The following is a 22,238-nucleotide window of genomic DNA, read 5'->3' as shown; positions in this document are numbered from 1 at the left end:
ATCATGACTGTGATACCATGATATTCTAATGGTTTCTTTATAGCTGCATCTATTATTTTCTCATCAAGTGATAATTTTAGAATTTTTCTACAATATCCCTTGGCATTTTCATTTTGGGATCCCTTTCAGGAGGTAATTGGTGTAGTCTTTCAATGACTATTTGTAACACCATGCTTTGCAGAAGAATGCTACTGTGAACAGCTTTTAAGTTACTGATTACAAAGTATAGTGAACACTCTGTTTATTCCATAACAAATCAAGGCAAAACATTCACAGAAAAACAAGGTACAGCATTCACAATATTACAACTTATCACAGAAAATCACAATATATTATTCACAACAGCTTACCGTGAAAATGGCCACATAGTTTTCATAAAAATGGTCACAATATTTAGAACAAAGAATAATAATTTCAAAGTACTGTAGTCAAAGTCTTCCATTCATGGGGCACACTAAATTACCTCAATCAGTCAATTATTTAACAATCAATTACTAAGTGTCATTAATCACTAAGTACAATCATTAGAAAGTACACAAACCCTCCACCCCTAGGTCACTAGTAAACTACAATTTCATCATTACTCAGTATCCATGGAGAGGTCTTTTCATCTTGACTTGGGGCTGGTTCTGAGATTCCCTGGATCCCTTTCCATTGTCCCAGATTCTACCTGGATTGACCAGTCACCTGGGGTCAATGGCAGACAGCTCCTAGTTCCTTGTCCAGCTCTCTGGGTAGGTGCTGGTCGAAACTGAAGTTCACAGGGTCCAGTCCATCTCAAATCCTTCACAATTTCTGCTCCAGGGAATTTAAGGCCCAACCAAGCCACAAACAGACCTGGGCTTCTCTCCATAAGAAGCTCCACCACACAAGTTCTCAGGAAATTCTCACTCAGTTCTTGATTCTCATTTCTCTTCTGTAGCTGTTCTGCTTCCAGATGCTGGTCCCAAGAAATTCTGACTGTCTCTTCCTGGGGCTTTTCCTTATAAACACAGCATGAGCTATTTCCTGTTTCAGCAAACCCCTTCCTGTCACATCAGGAACAGGGGTTAATACCTTCTGTTATTTTCACAAAGATTTGATTTGTTACTAAGTGCTAAGTACCTGTTTTCTTGCCACTACAAAACAGGGTGTTCAGATTCAAGTTACATTAACATTACACTATTTTACCCTTTGGTTCCAGGATCTTAGGCTAGTTTTCCTTGATAACTTATTGAAAGATGCTGTCTAGGCTCTTTTGTTTTCTTTTGTTTTCATGGCTTTCTGGTAGACTAAAAACTCTTAAATTTTCTCTCTTAGATCTATTCTCCATGTCAGTTGTTTTTCCAAAGAGGTATTTTATATTTTCTTCTATTTTTTTTCTTTTTTGATTTTGTTTGACTGTCTCGATAGAATCATAGAGTCATTAGCTTCCTCTTGCCAAATTCCAATTTTTAACAGATTGTTTTATTTCCCCAGTAAGCTTTTGTACTTCCTTTTCCTTTTAGCCAATTCTACTTTTTAAAGCAGTTCTCAGTGAATTTCTGTATTTCCCTTTCCATTTTGCCGATTATAGTTTTTAAGGAGTTCTCTTCATTGAATTTCTGTACCTCCTTTCCCATTAGGCCAATTGTATTTTTTATTTATTTTTTGATTTGTTTAATTAATTTGTCTCTTTCCTTCTAGTTTACAGGATTCAGTTCCACAATTCCTTGTGTTTCACATTTTTCCACCTCCCTGCCCTCCCCCCATGGCGGCATATAGTCAAGTATAGGATCTGTAAATACTTTAACATTATACACTAGTCAGCTTATAAAGATTGATTCTATCAGCTGGAATAAAAAAAAATTGGTAAAGAGGACATAAAACCAAATAAGAGAATGAAAAAGATCAGGTATTTTGCTTCCACCTGGATATAAACTGAGTTCTTTCTAGTTCCTTCTCTGGATGCACATATTTCTCTCCATCATGAGTCTTTTGGGATTGACATTTAGCACTGTATGGCTGAGAGGAATCCAGTCTGTCAAAGTTGGTCATCACACATGCATTGTGTCTGTAATTGTGTACAAATTTCTCCTGGTTTTATTCTTCTCACTCAGCATCAGTTGGTATAAGCCTCTCCAGGTAAATATGAAGACTGTCTGCTCCTCATTTCTTATAGCACAATAGTATTCCACAACATGCATATACCACACCTTTTTCAGGCATTCCCCAATTGATGGGCACTACCTTAATTTCCAATTCTTTGCCACCACAAAAGAGCTGCTATAAACATTTTTGCACATATGGGTCTTTTTCCCAATTCTATGATCTCTTTGGTATATAACCCTAGCAGTGGTATTGCTGGATCAAAGTGTATGAAAGCATTTATAGCCCTTTGGGCATAATTCCAGATTGCTCTCCAGAATGGCTGGATCAGTTCACAACTCCACCAGCAATGCATTCGTGCTCCAATTTGACCACATCTGCTCCAGCATTTATCGTTTTCCTGTTTTGTCATCTTAGCCAATCTGACTGGTGAGATGTGGTACCTCATATTTGTTTTGATTTGCATTTCTCTAATCAATAGCGAATTAGAGCATTTCTTCATGTGCTTATAGATATCTTTAATTTCTTTCTCTAAAAACTGCCTGTTCATATCCTTTGACCATTTATCAATTGGGGAATGACTTGTATTCTTATAAATTTGACTTAATTCTCTGTATATTTTAGAAATGAGTCCTTTGTCAGAGACATAGGTTGTAAAGATTATTTCCCAATTTCCCACCTCCCTCTTAATCTTGGTTACATTGGCTTTGTTTATGCAGAAGCTTTTCAATTTCTTGTAGTCAAAATTATCTATTTTACATTTTATAATGTTCTCTAATTCTTTTTTATTCATAAAGTCTTTCCCTCTCCACAGGTCTGATACGTAAACTATTCCTTATTTTAGGAGAATGCTTACATTATCAACCTTTATACCTACATCATGCAACCATTTAGACTTGATTTTGATATATAGTGTTAGATAATGGTCTATGCCTAGTTTCTGCCACACTACATTACAGTTTTCCTAGCAGTTTTTGTCAAATAGTGAGTTCTTATCCCAAAAATTAGGGTCTGGGTGTTTATCAAACAATATATTACCATAGTCGTTGACTTCTGAATCTTGTGTGTGTAATCTATTCCATTGATCCACTCCTCTATTCCTCAGCCAGTACCAAGTAGTTTTGATGACTGCTGCTTTATAATACAGATTGAAATCTGGTATAGCTAGTCCACCTTCCCTAGAATTTCTTTTCATTAATTCCCTTGATATTCTGTACCGCTTATTACTCCAAATGAATATCATTACTATTTTTTCTAGCTCTATAAAGTAGTTTTTAGTAAATTTATTGTTTTGGGACTAAATATATAATTTTATTTTAGTAAAATTGTCATTTTTATTATATTAGCTCAACTCTGCCATGAGTAATTGATATTTTTCCAATTACTTAGATCTGACTTTATTTGTGTGAAAAATATCTTGTAGTTGTGGTCATATAGATCCTGGGTTTGTTTTGGCCGGTAGATTCCCAAATATTTTATAATGTCTATAGTAACTTTAAATGGTATTTCTCTTTCTATCTCTTGCTGTTGAATTTCATTGGAAACATATATGAATAGTGAAGATTTATGTTTGTTTATTTTATATCCTGCAATTTTGCCAAATTTATTTATTGTCTCAAGTAATTTTTCACTTGATTCTCCAGGATTCTCTTAAGTATATCATCATATCATCTGCAAAGAGTGATAGGTTGGTCTCTTCTTTGCCTAATTTGATTCCTTTGATTTCTTTTTCTCCTCTAATTGCTACTGCTAACATTTCTAATACCAGATTGAATAAGAGGGGTGATAGTGGACACCTTTGTTTCACCCCTGATCTTATGGGCTTCAGTTAATTTTTGTCCTTCTTTTTCCAAGCTTTTAACTCCCTCTTGCATATCTCATTTCTTTCCCTGTTTTTTCTTCTACCTCTCTCATTTGAATTTTAAAATCCTTTTTGAGCTCTTCCAAGAAGACGTTTTGGACTGCAAACCATTTTATATTCCCCTTTGCGATTTCAGATATAGGTATATTGAAAATATTGTTCTTATTCTGAGTTCGTGTTTTCATTTACCATTTCATATACTAACTCTCCATGGTCATTGTTCTTTTCTGCCTCTTGTTCATGCTTTTTGCTTATTTCCTGCCTTTTAAAGTTGAGCTCTCCTCCTGGAACTCAGGGAGTACTGTTCCAATCTTCTTTCTGTGCTGAGGCCTCAGGTATTGGTGATTCAGGGCTCTATGGGTCTGGTAGCTTCCTTGGTCCTGAGCTAGGGTTCTAGTGGTGTTGTCTGGTGTGTGCTGAGGCCAAGTGGTGTTTTTCTGCATTTCTCTGGGGCTGTGCTGAAGCACAGAGAAGTTTGACTACTGGAGGTTGCTTGTTTACCTGGGGTCATGCTGAAGAAGGGGGAGGTCCGTGTATTAGAAGATGCTTCCCTGTGTTGGACTGTACTGAAGCACATTGAGTTCCAGTCACTGGAGGATATCCATAATTGCATTAAAAGACTTGCAGGGCTTCTGCTGGAGGATATTTCCCTACCCAGGGCTGCACCAGAGCATGTGGTGGTTCTCTGAGCTTGAGTCTGCCACTTCCCCTGGCTATGCTCAGAAATGTGGTGAATCTAATTTTGGGATTTTCCCACTCTACCACTTTGGGCTAAGGATATCCTACTGTTTTGCTGAAGTGGGCAAGCTTCTGGCTTGCTCATACCCTTCCTGTCCTGGAGTATGCTCCCCTGTTAACAAAATGGAGCTGTTTTACTGATCCTCTATGTTTCTTGGGTTAAGAGGCTGCTCCTCTGCATCTTTCTACTGCCTCCACTTTTCCAGGATTTTTTCTGGAGAATTATTTTCTGTTTTTTAAGTGGTAAAAATGAGAGAATGATATTGACTGCTTACTCTTGGCTCCCCAATGGTAATAGTTAAGGTGCTGATTTTCATTGGTAGCAGAAACTCTTCATTTAAAGTCTCTATACTGAAGAAACCATGGATATAATCCCATCCCTAGTCCTTCTAGTCCCTCACCTTTTTTTTTTAAATTTCCACCCTTTGTGCCTAGTTCTACTTTCTGGGGATAAGCAGGAGTCCAACCTCTTTTCCCCATGCCTTAAGAGTATAATCTTTTTCCCATACCTCATATATTACATCAGGGTTTCTTAACTTCTTCTGGGTCATAGATCCATTTAGCATTATGAATAAGCATGTGGACCTTTTCTCAGAATAAAGTATCTAAATGGATAAAATAAAATACATAGGCCTGGAAAAGAAGGCACTAAATAGGTATTTTTTAGTTCTTTATTTTTAGAGGGCGAAGGCAAGGCAATTGGTGTTAAGCAACCTGCCCAAGATTACTTGATGAGGCAAGATTTCACCTCAGGTTCTCCTGACTCCAGGGTTGGTGCTTTATTCACTGTGCCACCTAGATGCCCCAATAAATATAATTTAAATGAAACAAAATTATATACATATTAGCTCTTATTATCATTACTCCCTATGATGTACTTTCAGTTGCATAAAGAGAGTATTCTCTGGGCTAAAAGTCCTTTTATACCTTAGCATAGTTCTTGCTAACCTTTGGATAACTTGGTGATTGAATGATTCAAGCAAATATAATGACACAATCTTTATGACTTTAACCATTCTCATTACCTTCTTTCAAACATCTTCTGGATTATAATTCATCATCAAAACAGTAGACAGAGTGCTGGCCCTGGAGTCAGGAGGGCCTGAGTTCAAATATTGCCTCAGATACTTACTACTTGTATGAATGAGCAAGTCAATTAACCTCTTCCTGACTCATTTCTTTATCAGTAAAATGGGCATAATAGTGCCACCTACATCACAAGGCTGTTTCCTAGATTATAATTAGATAATGCTTATGAAGTACTCAGTCAAAATAAAGTATATGTGTGTGGGTGTTTATGTGTGTGTATGTATGTATTTATGCTTATGAAAATATCCTGGGAGATAGAATGTTTATGCAGATTACTTTCTTTTTGTTTCTCTATCTTCACAACCTAACATATTTCCTGGCACACAATAAGTATTGAATAAAGACTTATCAATTGATTAATTGAGTCTTACTCTGACTCTGCCACTAACATGATTTGCGACATTAAAAGGTTCATTTGACCTTTTCCTCCCTATTCCTTTATCAGTTCAATGAGTACAATATTTCCTTACCTTTTTAAATATATTGCCTTATGATGATTTATAATTGTTTACTTCAACATTTGGAGGATCAGGGACTGTCTGTGTGGAGTGTTTCTCTAAAGGCAGATAGTACAATCTTCTACTGCACTTGATATTCTTAATTGATCACTGTGGCTAAAACTTGATCTTTTTATGAAAATCCTGGTGATTAACATATGTGTGTAGGTTTGTCCTCAAATGTCTAGTATGCTGTACTTCAGCTTATAGTTATCCCTTGGCAAAATCTTCAGGAACTCAGCCTGATCTCCATGACATGGTGAGTCACCAGAAGAGAATATTCTAAGCTTATTATGAATAGGAAATTTGAGCCAGAGTTCTTTGAGATGAGTGGATGAAATGGTTATAGGTGGGGTGAGAGAAATTTAGAAAATACTATTAGAGATCTGTAGAGTAAATTGTAAGTAACTTGGACTTTTTCAACTGTGTAAAAGTAGAGGGTTCAAGAAAGAGGGTTTTAGCCAATGATGGCATATAGCAGAAGCTAGGCGTATAGTAGGGTTGCTCCCTTCAATTTGAGTTGCACGTAGCTGAACTGAATAACATCATGGAGTCTCTGACTTTGTCCCTTACCACTTCTCCTTGAAGATTATCAAGTTGATATAAAGGGAGCCAAGAAATAGATGAAAGAGAGAGTATGAGGGTTTTCAGTGGGAGATATTGATGCAAAATGGAAGAGCACTGTCCAGGAGCTTGGATAGGGAGTGGGCAAGTAGAATTAACTCATCATGAGCTGAATTGATTCATGTTATTCAAAAAGGAATTTTTCCATAGCAACTTCCTGAAAACTTAGAATATAGGTTATAAAACATCAGGAAAATAATTGCATCAACAGAAGGTTTGAAATGACTGGAAGCAGGTTGACCTGGAGGGAGGAAAAGCAGCAGCAGCAGCAGCAGCAGCAGCAGAAGTAGTGGTAGTGAAAGGAGGAGGAGGAGGAAGAAGAAGAAGGAGAAGGAGGAGGAGGAAGAGGAGGAGGAGCAGGATGACTAACAAAAACAATGAAACCAATCAAGCAGGATTGATTCTGAAGGAAAGTTGAGTTTACCAGACAACACAGAGTAAAGGAACTATCCCATTTGAAGTGAGGTAGCAAGTGAAACAAGAAACAGAGTTCTAGAGCTCATCAAATTCAGAGATATGTGAGTATGTATGTGTGTATATGGGTATATATATATATATATATACACACACATACATACATACATACATACATAATACCTCCACATACATATATACACACAGTATGAATATATATATATATATATATATATATATATGCATGCATGTATGTATATATTTTCCCCAAAGTTAAACATCTCTGATGTAAAAAGATGAACTATGACCTCACCTTTCCTAAATCATTATCAAGGGCAATGTTATATGTTGAATACAGTGAAACCTGTTACTGATTTTGAGGCTAGGAAGCTTGTAAGATTTAAGAAAATCTAGTGGCTATTGTAAAGAAAATGACAGATAAAGAAATTACTATATTCTACTTAAATAGAATCAAAGAGACAGAAATGTAAGGTCCCTAATTTGTACCCACATCCTTCATGTTTGAAAGGAGTCTATGGTGTAAGAATTATTATAATTAATAATTTGAATATGAGAAGACAACTGGGAAAGCAGTGATGAAAAGAGAATAATGTGATATCTAAGAACTGATTGATCAAAAAGAAAGTTATAGTAGTGTGTGCACAAGATGATGATGGCTTGAACTAAGATAGAAAAAAGGGAAGATGATGATAAGAGCTAGTAGAGAAAGGGTCATGATTTGCTAACAGATTGTATGTGAGGAATAAATGACAAAGATGAGTCAAAGAGAAGCACAGTGAATTTTACAAAGAGATTATTTTTGAACTCCTTTCATTTTTTTTTTCTGTCTCCCTTTCAGGAGTAGTTCATGGTAAGCAGAGTTGCTATAAACCAGAATTGCTTTTTCTTCTGTGAAATGCAATGTAATAGTCTGAATTTTCATTGTGAAGTTCACTTTATATTGCTTCCTCATAGTCTATTTCATCTTTTCATGGCATTAGAATATATTACTGTGGGGCTTGGGGGCAATTTTTTTTTGCCAAAAGCATGAAATATGAAATAGAAAATAGATTTTTGGTGGTATCTAAATTTTAAAAAAATCTAGTGTTCTCAGAACAATAGAAAAATACAAAATAAACTCTACTAAATCAAGTTGTGTGTAGTAAATTAGAATACATTGTAGACAAATCAAATTACATGTGCAAATAGAGAAAATGGAATATCATGTTTCTTCTACTGCTTCTCTTTTCTCTCTCTTTAAACTTCCTTACTGCTGTGCTTCTATTCTACCATTCTCTGTGATAATGAAAATTTGCTGGGCAGATGGGTACTGTTGATGGCCAAATACCTGAAGCATGTGAGTTCTAGGATGCAGGCTATATAGTAATGACACTATCAGGCAAGCCATGCTCAAAACCTCCTGACCACTTGACAACACTGCCTTATCTATCTGAAAACTAGTCACCTTCAAACTTTCTATTATAATGGGCTTACATGGGTAGCTTGTAATGCTAATGCTTGTAGTACTCTTATTATTACTATCTTATAATATAAACTATACTTGGAGGATCTGAGATTTCATCTATGCAAGTCTACCTCCACTATTCAGGCTATAAGCCTACTATGTTTTATTGATTTATTTCTCAGTCTTTTCAAGATGTTATGGATGAAAAAAAAAGACACTCTGACCAACCTGGTTATGAGACTCTTTCCTTATCCTTGAATCATAGACCATCTGTCCTTGGTCCTATTCAAAGCTTATCCAGTTTGTTTGGGTTTTGTGTATACTTTCATTGTAATGGAAAAGTTTTGAGAACCCAGAGTTAATCTCCCCCTTCCTCTCCCAAAAAAAGTAACTTGGGGGAAACAAAAACTAGAATAATTAATGGCATAAAATAGAACATTTTTAAGACCTAAAAAACATATTGCAAATGCCAAAATAATTAATGCTTAGCTTCAAATAACAGTCTCTATCCTTAGCAATGCTCCCTACAAAACAGAAAAATTCTTGAAAGATCATTTTGCTTATATTCCTATTAATTTAAAAACGTATATGCATTCACCTCTATCTAGCCACATATGTAGAGAGTTTAGGTTAGAATAACTACATGGTGTTTGTCACTTGCCTTCTTGCCCTATTACCCTGTAAGTTGAGGTATATTCAGAATAAGAACTTATTAGGAAAAGTTGTAGTTTAAATACTTTTTCACCCTTTAGATATGGAAATCTGGCTCATCCTTTTTTAATAAGCTGTGGCATGCCACTTGCATAGATAGAGATTGAGATTTGTGATATGACTGTAAACAAGCAACTTGAAATGGATTTAAACAAAGGTAGTAACTACTAAGCAGAAACTTGAGAATGTCAGTTATAATATAATAGCCTGATACTTCTAAATGCTCATAACACAAGTTTTAGTTTAATAATTATCATAGAAAAGTAGAGCAGGATGGGAAGTATGTTAAGTAGAGGTATGGACTGAGATTTATGAAATTCTGACATTTATGTAAACTGTTTGAACCTCACTTTCCCCATTTGTAAAATGGAAGATATGTTTCACAGGATTGTTACAGATACAAATTATCATAGTACCATGGATTAAGAACTGGGAGGGCTATAGAGGCCACCCAGTCCAACTCATCATTTTACTGATGAGAAAATTGAAGATCCTAAGAACAAAGTTAAATGGCTTACCCAGATCATCCTAATTAGTAAACTTCTAAGGAAATCTGTGAGCACACATTCACACATTACCTGGCAGGTAAATGACTTGTATAGTATTGTGCTAGTAACTTAAGATTATAAAACACAGTAATGTGAAGAAATGTGTGGGGAGGAAAATTCATAGAGGAGGTGCCATTTCAGATGGCCTCCAAAGGATGGCTAGCAATTCAGTAATTAAATCTGTGAAGGAAGCCTTTTTCTTAGCATAAGGAGGAGTACTAACAAAGACATGGAAGAAAGAAAGTGTATTGCTTTGGAGAGCAGTCCATTTTGGTTGGAACATAGAATATGGACAGGGAATTATCCAAGAAAAGGTTAAAATGTTATGTTGATGTCAGACTTTAGAGAGTCTTGAATGTCAGAGAAAGTATTCAGAATTTTTCTTTGGCAAGAAATAGATAGCCAGTCAAGTTTCTTGAGCAAACAAGTGGCATTATCCAGATACAAATGTAAGAAAGAATATTCTGCTGGCCAGCAACTTTTTATGTCATTTTCCATCATATTCAACTCTTTCCGATACTATTTGGGATTTTCTTTTCAAAGAATTTGGAGTGATATGCCATTTGCTTGTCCAACTCATTTATATGAAGAAATTAAGGCAAACAGGGTTAAGTGACTTGCATAGGGTCATATAGCTATTATAATTTCAGGCTGGATTTGAAGTCAGGAAGGTGAGCCTTCATAATTCCATCTGCACCATCTAGCTGCTCAATGACAAAAAAATTGTCATTGCAATATAAAAGTTATATTAGTCCTCTCATCATCCATGTCACTTTTTTAAAGACTAAAATTTCTTTTTATGGGGCTAATTTGGAAGAAAATAAAAGAATAAAGAATAGATTTTTGGATCTTCTAGTTCTAAGTAATGTAGAGAAGAAAGTGCTTTTCAACTCAATGTTTTGTATATATCAACTTTGTCAACATATTTTTATACCTTAGCTCCTATTTAAACAACAAGTCTGATATGCTGAGCCACTTAAAAAACTGAAACAGAATTAATAATGCATTCTTCAAGGTGTATCTTAAAAATTAAAAAAAACCTATGGTTTGAGTATACATCTTGTCATGTAAAATGAGACAAAACAACATGTAGCTATAATCTTGACTAATCTAAACTAAGAATGCTTGGAGCTATTGCACCAGTTTAACAATTTTCTCAGGCTATACACACATAGTTTGGGAAACTCATATTGAGAATCAATTGCCCCTACTAAAACTGTGCTGGAGCCAAAAATCCCTATTTTTAGCTAAATTAAAAAAAAATTCTTTCATTTTTATTTGCCTCCATCATATCTGTATCATCTCAAACCTGGTAAGAAACACACATTTAAATATAGGATTAATTTTAAAATGTGTGTCTTTATGAATTTACAAATAGAACATTGGCTAAATGCTTATGAGGGAAAATAACTAGGTAGGACAATAAGTTTGTTTCTATTTAGTTATCTATTTGGGCAATTAATTATTTCAACTTGACCTTGGGAATTGATAATAGTTATTAAAGATATAAAGGATCTTCATATAGGCAAATATCTATTTGAAATTTTCCAAAGCTTTCGAATACAATAGATAGGCTCAGGAAAGTATTTCATGTGTCTTGAAGGAAAAGGAAACATCAATAGCATTGATCATAACTTAAAAATCTAAACATGCCAAATGATTAGCCTTGAAAATAGTAGTGTAAGATGAAAATTAGTCAGTTGTTTTTTCTGAGCTTTACCTAAGCATATACATATTTTTAAAAACATCTACTAGGCATGCTTATACATTCCAAAGCTCTGTTTGCTTAAGTTTATGTAAATAATTAAATCTACTTTATATTTTATGGGAATCTTTATAGGAATTTTCATCTGTCCATCTTTGTGGTTTCTGCTTTCACCAATTCAATCAATCAGTACATTTATTAAGCACCTAGTATTTGCCAAGTGCTATGCTAAGTACAGGATGTTCCTTGGTTTCAAGAAGCTTAGAAATTTATGGAAGAAGATGGTAAACAAAAGAAAACTGAAAAGGGATAATAGGAGGGGAGGTTGGTGTCCAGGGAAGCTACTTATCTCAAGAGCACTGTGGAGAAATTAGTCAGGAAGTCCCTAAACAGCATAGCCCAGTGAGAAATAAGATGTCTGAGATAGGCTCTTTCTTTAAAAGGAGCTTTGAAATTCATGGTCCCACACTCTAAAGCAGAGGCTACAGAGAGATGTGACAAAGTAGAGTCCCAAGCCTGATGAGATTAGCTTTCAGAACCCATCCCCTCCATACCTTGGGTTCAATTGGACCTGCAAACTTGTGTTCATGGTCACCCTTGCAGTGATAATTTTATTAGCATCCCCACTGCAAGTTTTGTTGAAGATCCTGACAGTTTCTAGGGGAAAAAAAGGATTCTTTTTCTCCTACTTTACTTTATATATCAGACATACCACACATTAAAGGAATATATTCTAAATATGAAACTATCTAGGAACAATATAAGTTAATTCTAGGGCTGTTCTCCTCTTTCTCCTCATCCCAGACCAGTTTCAGTTCTGGTTAGCTTTACTTCCTGAGATGACCACTAGAAATAAAAATATATTTTAATATCTAGAGACTCCACAGAATTTGGAGTCTATTTAATTCAATAACACATACTAATCATATATTATTTTCAAAGTTCTTTGCTAGGTACCATAGGGAATGAGAAAAAAGTGAGATTTTATTCTTACACTCACTTAGGCTCCTGTCTAGTTAGGTATAAATCATGGACACAAATAACTATAATACAAAGTATAATAAGTAAGTACATAATGAAGTAGCACATAGGAAGCACATCTTCTCTCTTCTGACTGGATGGCTGGAGGGTGAGTAAATGAAATCCACCCAAAACTTTTCTTTATAGAAGGCTGGACCTGAACTTTGCAGCACACTTCACTTTCCCTCTGCAGCTTTGTTTGATCTGAACTTCATGGAACAAGATATCTCACATGGGGCAACCCCTGTTGTCCCTTTTCCCCCATTTTCTAGCCTGTTTTGTGGGTTTTCTTCCTCTTTTAGATTGTAAGCTCTTTGAGGGTAGGGCCTCCCCTCATTTTTTTCTTTTTTTTTAGTCCCAGCACTTAGGAAAGTTCCTGACATATAGTAGGCCCTTAGTAAATGTTTATTGAATGAATACATAGGCATAATAGAAGCATATGCTTTGAAGAAACTAACAAGGGGGTTTAGCAGACAAGTAACACCTAAATATTGTCTGGGCTTTGAAGAAAAAGAGAATGAAAAGTAGCAGCTGGGAGGTTAGAAGGGGGAGCAGTGGTATAGAATATTCCAAAATTTAGACAATAACATGATCAAAGACTCAGAGGTGAAGAAAGGTAGCTCTGGGAATTATATATACTTCAGTTTGACTGGGGGTTTAATTTATCTTTGAAGGGGAGTAGCGTGAGATAAGATAAAGCTTACAACATAGAACTCACTGAATACATATTTCCCAATGAATGTTATGAACCATAGAAAAGATAAATAATAAATATTTAGTGATAATTCAGAATGGACTGATATAATGATAGCCATGGATTTTACCCAGGGGGCTTATAGTATAAAAATATGACAGATGATAAATCACAGATAGGCATTCAGGGAAAAACAAAGAATTCATACAGACTAAATAAGGTTTGCATAAAGGAGATGGATAGAGAAGACTGCTGTTATTGATGACTGCCCATTTATTATTTAGTCTTACCCTTTAGGTATGGGCCTAAAATAATAAAAGACAAGCTTTGGGAAACAGCTTCCAAAGAAGTGTTTGAAAAGTTACTCAGTTAATCTATAAAATTCAAACATTTAGGAGGAGGAAGAGAATGTGATTACAGAGTAGGAGGTAAAACCAAAATAAAAAAATGTGTAACATACTGTAAGTTAGACAAAGAGTCAAGGGAATGTATTACATATTTGGAAAGCAAAGCTATGTGAAAGACATCTCATCAAATTACACTCACACACACACACTTTAAATGCCTTATGTTATAGGAACTGGTGATGGTACCAGGAGTATAATGATTGTATACATATAGCAGCAGTGTATGAACTTAAGATTCCTTTTAACATTTGGTTGCCATCTGCATTTCATCTAATGAAGATAATTTAATCCCACAGGCACCTACTTCATCCTGTAATAGACTATAGAGAGTGATATATATATATATATATATATATATATATATATATATATATATGATGCTCAATTTTAATTAGATTTCCATTTGATTAACAGGGAAAACAGTTTTTGAAGCATTATATTTAAAGTGTAGGGAATCCAGTTTACTCTCATTCTGGATGTCATATTATTTTAAAAATATGCATGTGCATTATTTTGGAGTGGTGGAGGGCAACTTGTTTGTTTTTATTAGTTCTGGAAGCAGAGAATAAATGACAATTAAGGGGTGAAGAGATGTTAAAGTTTCTTCCCTGATTTTCCTTCTGTTAATTGTCTTTGGAAAAGGTTCAACTTAATCCTACCTTTGCAGAGGGAGACTTGGAAACAATCATTGGGGGAAAAAAGTCTCTTAGGAAGTTAAAAGAAATTGGAGAAGGGACTCAGAACTTGTAGCTCTGATCTACCATTTTAGGACTACTTTGTGTGTGTGTATGTGTGTCTATATTATATTTATGCTGCATATATATATAATTGTTTTTCTCATTAAAGTATCAACTTTTTGCAAGTAAGGTTATTTTCATTCTTTATATTTTTATGCCAAGAACCTATCACAACGTCTGACAATCGTAGATGTTTAATTTTTTTAATTTATTTTATTAGAAGTTGTAGTTTCAAACTTCTTAATTGTAAAATATAAAGTACTTGGATATATTTACATAATATAATTAAATAATAGCACATATTTTGTGCTTATTAGGTGCCTGGCATTGAGATTATAATATAAATTTAAACTTACAAAATTACCAGTTTAGAAATAAAACACTTGCTCTCATAGAGCATGCATTTTTATGAAACTTTTTTTAAATGGATGTTAAAAACTATGGATGTTATAAAATCAATAGATATTGTTAAATAGGAAAGATCTGTGATTTCATTAGTCTAGGGATATACTTCAAGGGAGTAAATTATTACCTTTTTTTAACTTATCTTAGATAAGTAGGAAGAAAGGGTCTAAAGCTACAGATGCCAATTGATTTGCTTTGGGCCGCAGAACCTAGTGAATGTCAGAGGTAGGATCTGTTATTTGTTTATTTAATAAATTCATTATATATGCATGTATACTTATTAAACATTCATTCATTTTTAGATTTTGAATTCCAAATTCTCTTACTCCCTTACTCCACACCAAGTGAGAAGGCAAAAAAAATGTAATATCAATTGTAAATATGAACTCATGAGAACATATTTCTATATTAGCTATGTAAAAAAAGTTAAGTGAAAAAATGTTTCAATATGCATTGAGCTTCCATCAGTACTCTTTTTTTAAGTGGATAGTATTTTTTATATCATAAATTCTTTGAAATTGATTTGGATCAGAGTAAATATCATTCCCAGATACATAATAGTGATATTACTGTGTACAAGGTTCTCCTAGTTCTGCTTACTTCACTTTGCATCACTTCATGTGTCTTCCCAGATGTTTTCTACAACTATCCTGTTTGTCATTTCGTATAAAACAATAGTATTCCATCACACTCATATACCAACACTTGTTCTAGTAATCCCCAATATATGTTTATCTCCTCTCTTTCCATTTCTTTGTCCCACAGAAAGAGGTGCTATCGATATTTTTGTACTTATTAGGTCCTTTCACTTTTTCTTGAATCTCTTTGGTATACAGACCCAGTTTTATACCCCTCGGCCACAGTTCCAAATTCTTATACAGAATGGTTGAACTAATTCACAACTCCATAAAAAATGCATTACTCTCCAAATTTTTTCACATATCTTCCAGCACTTATTCCTTTTTTTTTCTATCATTTTATCCAAAATGATAGGTGGTACCTCAGAGCTTTAAATTTGCATTTCTCTAATCAAAGGTTATTTAGAGCCTTTATTCATATAACTATATATATAGCTTTAATTTCTTCTTCTGAAAAATGCATGTCCTTATATGTGAGGAATGCCTCTTATTTATTTATTAAATTATCCATTTGTTCATTCATTGTTTTGTTTATTTATTTATAAATACATTTGTCTCACTTCATTATATCTTTGAGAATTTAGGTCTGTAACAGAGAAACTTGCTATATAGTGTATTCCAGTCTTCTGTTTTCCTTCAATTTTGGCTGCATTGCTTTTGTTTATGCAAATTTTTTTGAGTAATTAACATGATGTATTTTATTTCCCATGTCCTCTCTATATCTTGTTTAAATATAAATTCTTCCCTTATCCATAAATCTGATAGGTTCTATTTTCTAAGCTACCCAAACTTGCTTATAATATCACCCTTTTTGTCTTAATCGTGTAATTATTTTAACATTATATTGTTATATGATTTGAAACATTTATGTATGCCTAGTTTCTGCCAAACCGATTTCCATTTTTTCCCAAGAACTTTTTTTCCCCCCAAAATGAGTTCTTTTTCCTAAAAGCTTGGATCTATGGGTGTGTCAAACTTTAAATTACTATCTTCATTTGTTTTTGTCTTTGGGGTATCTAATCTATCTTAATAATCCTCCACTCTATGTCTCAGTCAGTATTGTACTGTATTGATTATTGCAATAAAATTGTTGAAAATCTGGTGCTGTTTTGCTGCCTTCGTTCACATTTTTATTTCATCAATCCCCTCAATATTCTTTTTTTTTTTTTTGCCTTTTTTGGAGGGCAAATGATGTTAAGTGACTTGCCCAACGTCAAACAGCTAGTTTTTGGTTAAGTGTCTGAGACTGGATTTGAACTCATGTCTTCCTGATTCCAGAGCTGGTGCTCTATGCCCAGCGCCACCTAGCTGCTCATCACCTCACTACTCTTGACATATTTTTCTCCCTGATGATTTAATTATTTTTTCCTAGCTCTGCAAATTATTTTTTTGGCATGCATGACATTGAATAAGTAAATTAACTTAGTTAGAATTGTCATTTTTATTATATTGTCTTGGTCTACCCACCTGCAATTAATATTTCTCAATTGTTTAGATTTGTCTATTTCTGGGGGAAAAAAAAAACATTTTGTAATTGTGTTCATATTATTGCTGCACTGTTCTTGACAGATTCCCAAGTATTTGATATCATCTACATTTTTTTAAGTGGACTTTCCCTTTCTATTTTCGCTATTGAGTATTATTGGTAGTATATACAGACATGCTGATGATTTATGGCTTTTTAATAGGAATCAATGTTGTTACAAAGATTTTTTTCTGCATCTATTGATTAATTGTTACTTTTTGGTTTTATTATTTACATAATCAGCTATTCTGATAGTTTTCCTAATATTGAACTAGCCTGAATTTCTGGTGTAAATCCCACTTATGCATATGGTATGATATTTGTGATAATATTGCCATAATCTTGCTAGTATTTTATTTATTTATTTTTGACCTAAATATTCATTAAGCAACCAATCTCTCATTTTCATTCTCTATTTTTGCTCTTCTTGGTTTGAGTAACAGAAATATATTTGTATTATAAAAGCAAATTGGTTGGGGCAGCCAGGTAGCACAGTGAGTAAGAGCACCGGCTCCAGTGTCGGGATGACCTGGGGATCAAATCTGGGCTCAGACACTTAGCACCCACCCAGAAACACCTGGCCGTGTACCCTTGAGCAAGTTACTTAACCCCGATTGCTTTAAAAAAATGCAATTTGGTGGCATTGTTTCCTCACCTCTTTCCAATAATAGTTATATATTATTGGAATTAATTTGATCCTGGGGATTCTATATTAGGGAGATCATTTATGGCTATTTCTTTTTTCAGATAGATTTATTTAAGTATTTTCCCTGTCATATTCTGTTATTCTAGGCAACTTATACTTTAAGAAATAATTATCCATTTCATTTAGATTGTCATATTTATTAGCATATACTTGGGCAAAACAGTTCCCAGTAATTGATTTAATTTCATCTTCATTAGTGGTGATTTTATCCTTTTCATTTTTGATAGTGGTAATTTGATCTTATTTTTTAAATCAAATTAACCAATGGTTCATATATTTTGTTAGGTTTTTCATAAAATCAGCTCTCATTTTTATTTAATAGTTCAATTTTGATGTTGTTGTTTACTTTCAACTTTATTTTTTATTTTTATTTTTTGGAGGGCAGTTGGGGTTAAGTGTCTTGCCCAAGGTCACCTGGCTAGGTTTTGTGTTAAGTTTCTGAGGCCGGATTTGAACCCAGGTTCTCCTGACTCCAGGGCTGGTGCTCTATTCACTGTACCATCTAGCTGCCCCAACTTTCAACTTTATTAATCTGCCCTTTGATTTTCAGAATTTCTGTTCTGGTGTTTAATTTTAGATTTTATTTTTTTTTCTTTTTCTTGCTTTTTCCTTTGAATGGCAAGCCCAATTCTTTGAAATACTCTGACCTTTACTGATGTAAATTTTTAGAGATATAAACTTGCCCCTAATCACTGCTTTGACTGAATCTCAAAATATTTTATTTTTTATTATTATTATTATTATTATGTTTTAAGCAATCAGGGTTAAGTAACTTGCTCAAGGTTACATGGCCAGTTATTTCTTGGTGCAGTGCTAAGTATTTGAGACCAGATTTGATCCCCAGGTCATCTCGACACTGGGGCCAGTGGTCTTACTCGATGAACCACATGGCCACCCCAATCTCACAATATTTTGTATGTTTCATTGTTATTATTCTTGTTAATGATGTTGATTGCTTCTGTCATTTGTTTTATGACCCAATCATTCTTTAGAAGTATATTATTTAGTTTGCATAAAGTTTAAAATTATGGTTCCATAGTCCTTTATTGAACATCTGTTTTATTGCATTGTGGTCTGAAAAGGATGCATTTTATAATTCTGCTTTCTCCAATTGTTTGTGAGGATTTTGTGTCTTAATACGTGATCATATTTTTAATAAAGTTGTCATTTACGATTGAGGAATAATGTGTACACTTTCACACACACACACACACACACACACACACACACACACAGAAACACACATTATTTTTTCTGTTCCCATTCAATTTTCCCCAGAGGTTTATCATAACTAACTTTTCCAAAACTCCATTCATCTCCTAAAATTCTTTCTTAATTGTTTTAGGGTTATATCGATCTCTGAACCAGGCAAATTGAGGTCACATATTAGTATAGTTTTACTATCTATTTCTTCCTGTAATTCATTTGACTTTTCTTTAAGAATTGGATTCTATGGAATTTGGGGGAAATATTTATTTAGTGATTGTTGACAATACTTCATTATCTATATAACTTTTAGAAAAATGTAGTTTCCTTGTTATTTATTTTATTTTGGTCTAGTTTTGTTTTTGCTTGTCTGAGATGATGATTGCTACCCTTGTGTTTTTTTTAAACATCAGCTAACACATGATAGATTCAGCTTCACCCACTTATTTCAACTTTTTGTGCATCTTTCTGTTTCAACTGTATCTCTTCTAAGCAATAAATTGGTAGAATCTGTTTTTTAATCCATTCTCCTACTTAGTTCAGTTTTATGGGTGAATTTATCCCATTCCCATTCACAGTTATGATTAGTTATTGAATTTTTCTCTCATATATATATGTATTTACTTTTTGTCCTTCTCTGTCTCTTTTTACCCTATGTTTTCTAAAAAAAAATCTGTTTTACTTCTGACTACTGCCTCCATTAATTCTCCCTTCTTCTACCAACCCCTTCTCTTCTTACTTCCCTTTTGTGTAAGATATATTTATTCCCTCTTTGAAACAATTCCAGAGAAAGTGAGCTTTAAATGTTGCCTGTCACTTCACATTCACTGAAAAAATTCTTGAGGTTTTTTATGTAATATGTAATATAATTTCCCCCATTCTTTTTTTCCTTCTACCTTTTAAAATGTATCACTATTACACATTATTATTATTATTACTATTATTATTTTGAGATTGTAATGGTAATTTAAAGATCTTTGCTGATTTGAAGATCTTCCCTGCCCCCCCAACACACTGAATGTAATCACATACAGCCTGTGGTGGGAAGAGTCTGCTGAATGGTGCAGCAGAGTTCACAGAAATCTAGGACTCAGAGCAGTTAGAACAGAAGGGAGGAGAAGATGCACCCATGGAGCCAGCTGGGCTTGTGAATGTTGATGTGGGAAGGCCAAAGGATGGTGTGCCTCTTTGTTGTGATATGGTATATTAACTTCTTTCTACTATGATGGATTTTACTTTCTGATGTTGGGATTTGGTTTTCTGATGTCTTGAATAAATGTTTTTCTTCTGTCTTCTATATGGAGAGTCTTTTATATTTTGCGATTAAGAACTATGCTGGCATATTTATAGTTGCTGATCAGTGCTGTGAATATCGTTTTGGTTCTACCGAGATCTTCCCATCTTATTGATTTTTCATGAGGGTTCTTTGTAGAGAGAAGGGTGTGAAGAACAGGTGTTGTGAGTTAAACTTTTCTTAAACAGTTCTTACACATATACCTCACTATTAAAATGGAGCTACATGAATATGCCTTTAAACACAAGTAATGGGAGGGGTAGAGCCAAGATGGAAGAAGACTCTCCTGTGATCTCCCCCAAACCATTACAAATACCTTAAAATATGACTCTAAACAAATTCTAGAGTAGCAGAACCCACAAAAAGACAGAGTGAAACAATTTTCCAGCCAAAGACAACTTAGAAGGTGGGCAAGAAAGATCTGTTGTACCGGGGTGAGAGAGAAGCACAGTCCAGAGCAGACCTTTTCAGATCAGACAGTGCCTCCCCCCAAAAAAGAATGGTTCTCAAGGCAAATGAATCAGTGGAAGCAGTGGTGCTTTTCAGAACGGTTAGTCCATAGACAGTAAGGGGAGAAGACAATGGGTCAGAAGGAGATTTAAAGGTTTCCTTTTTATTGAAACAAAAGGCAGGACCCTGTTGTATTGTCTATATTTGGATCTGAGTCATAGTCCTGGATCTCTGTCCCAGTGTAAGGAGGAGCACTGGCACAGTTAAGCTTGTTGCCACAGGGGAGCAAGGATCCTGGTCACAGTTGCAGTGTTGAAAAGAGTACCTGTGGTTACTCACCTAGCAGTGACAGTAGTAAACACACCTCTACTCAGGTCATACCACCTGAGAAAAGTTAAAAATCTACTGATCTCAAGAATTATCTCTGAAAACAGCTGCACAAAATAACCTTAAAGTTTGGGAAAGTGACCCCTTAACTTAGGAAGGAGAGCTCCACTTTAGCATGGTGTTAAAAGTCAAGAAATAGGCTGGAAAATGAGGAAAGTAACAGAAAAATTCCAACAAAGAAAGTTACTGTGGTGACAAGGAAGATCAAAACAGATCCTCAGAAGAGGACAACAAAGTCAAAATTTCTGCATGCAAAATCTCAAAGAAATCTCTGAATTTCTCTCAGACCAAGGGAGACATAAAAAGGATTTTAAAAATCAAGTAAGAGAAATACAGGAAAAAAATAAGAAGAGTGATGCAAGAAAACATGAAAAAAATAGAGTCAACAGGTTGTTAAGGTAGGCAAAAAAAATGTACTTAAAAAATAACACTTTGAAAAAAAGGTTAGGCCACATGATAAAGGAGGTACAAAAAGCCAATGAGGAATAGAATACCATGAAAAGAAAAGCTGGCTAAATTTTAAAAAGATACACAAAAATTCACCAAAGAAAAATACTACTTAAAAAGTGAAATTGGCCAAATGGAAAAGGAAGTACAAAAGTTCACTGAAGAAAATAATTCCACGAAAAAAAGGAAGCTAATGTCTTCATGATAAATCAAGAAACAATGAAACAAAACTAAAATAATCATAATAAAAAAATAGAAAACAATGTGAATTATCTCATTGGAAAAACAACTGATCTAGAAAATGGATCTAGCAGAGATAACTGAAGTAATTATTGGAGTGCCTGAAAAGCATGAGAAAGAAAAACAAAACCTAAGGTGCCATATTTTAAGAAACTATCAGGAAAAAATATCCTGATTTTCTAGAACCTGATAGCAAAATGGAAATTGAAAGAATCCAGTGATCACCTCCTGTAAGAGAACTCAAAATGGGGGCGGCCAGGTAGCACAGTGAATAAAAGCACTGGCTCCAGTGTCGGGAAGACCTGGGGATCGAATTCAGGCTCAGACACTTAGCACCCACCCAGAAACACCTGGACATGTAAC

The 22,238-nt window shown here is 34.4% G+C and overlaps 1 protein-coding gene and 1 pseudogene across 1 annotated transcript in view; both read left to right on the top strand.

Annotated features, from left to right (window-relative positions):
* Positions 1 to 22,238, top strand: part of FSTL5 (follistatin like 5) — a 1,185,743-nt gene that overhangs the window by 859,766 nt on the left and 303,739 nt on the right. The window lies entirely within an intron of this gene.
* LOC138168961 (phosphatidylethanolamine N-methyltransferase pseudogene) overlaps positions 20,187 to 22,238 on the top strand; it is a 21,423-nt pseudogene continuing 19,371 nt past the window's right edge.

Source organism: Petaurus breviceps, unplaced genomic scaffold, assembly GCF_028583685.1.
Source record: "Petaurus breviceps papuanus isolate PSGF00001 unplaced genomic scaffold, PetGlider_PUasm1.0 126, whole genome shotgun sequence".
Taxonomy (NCBI): Eukaryota; Metazoa; Chordata; class Mammalia; order Diprotodontia; family Petauridae; genus Petaurus; species Petaurus breviceps.
The sequence above is the reverse complement of the archived record's forward strand: the minus strand, read 5'-3'. Positions and strand labels throughout refer to the sequence as shown.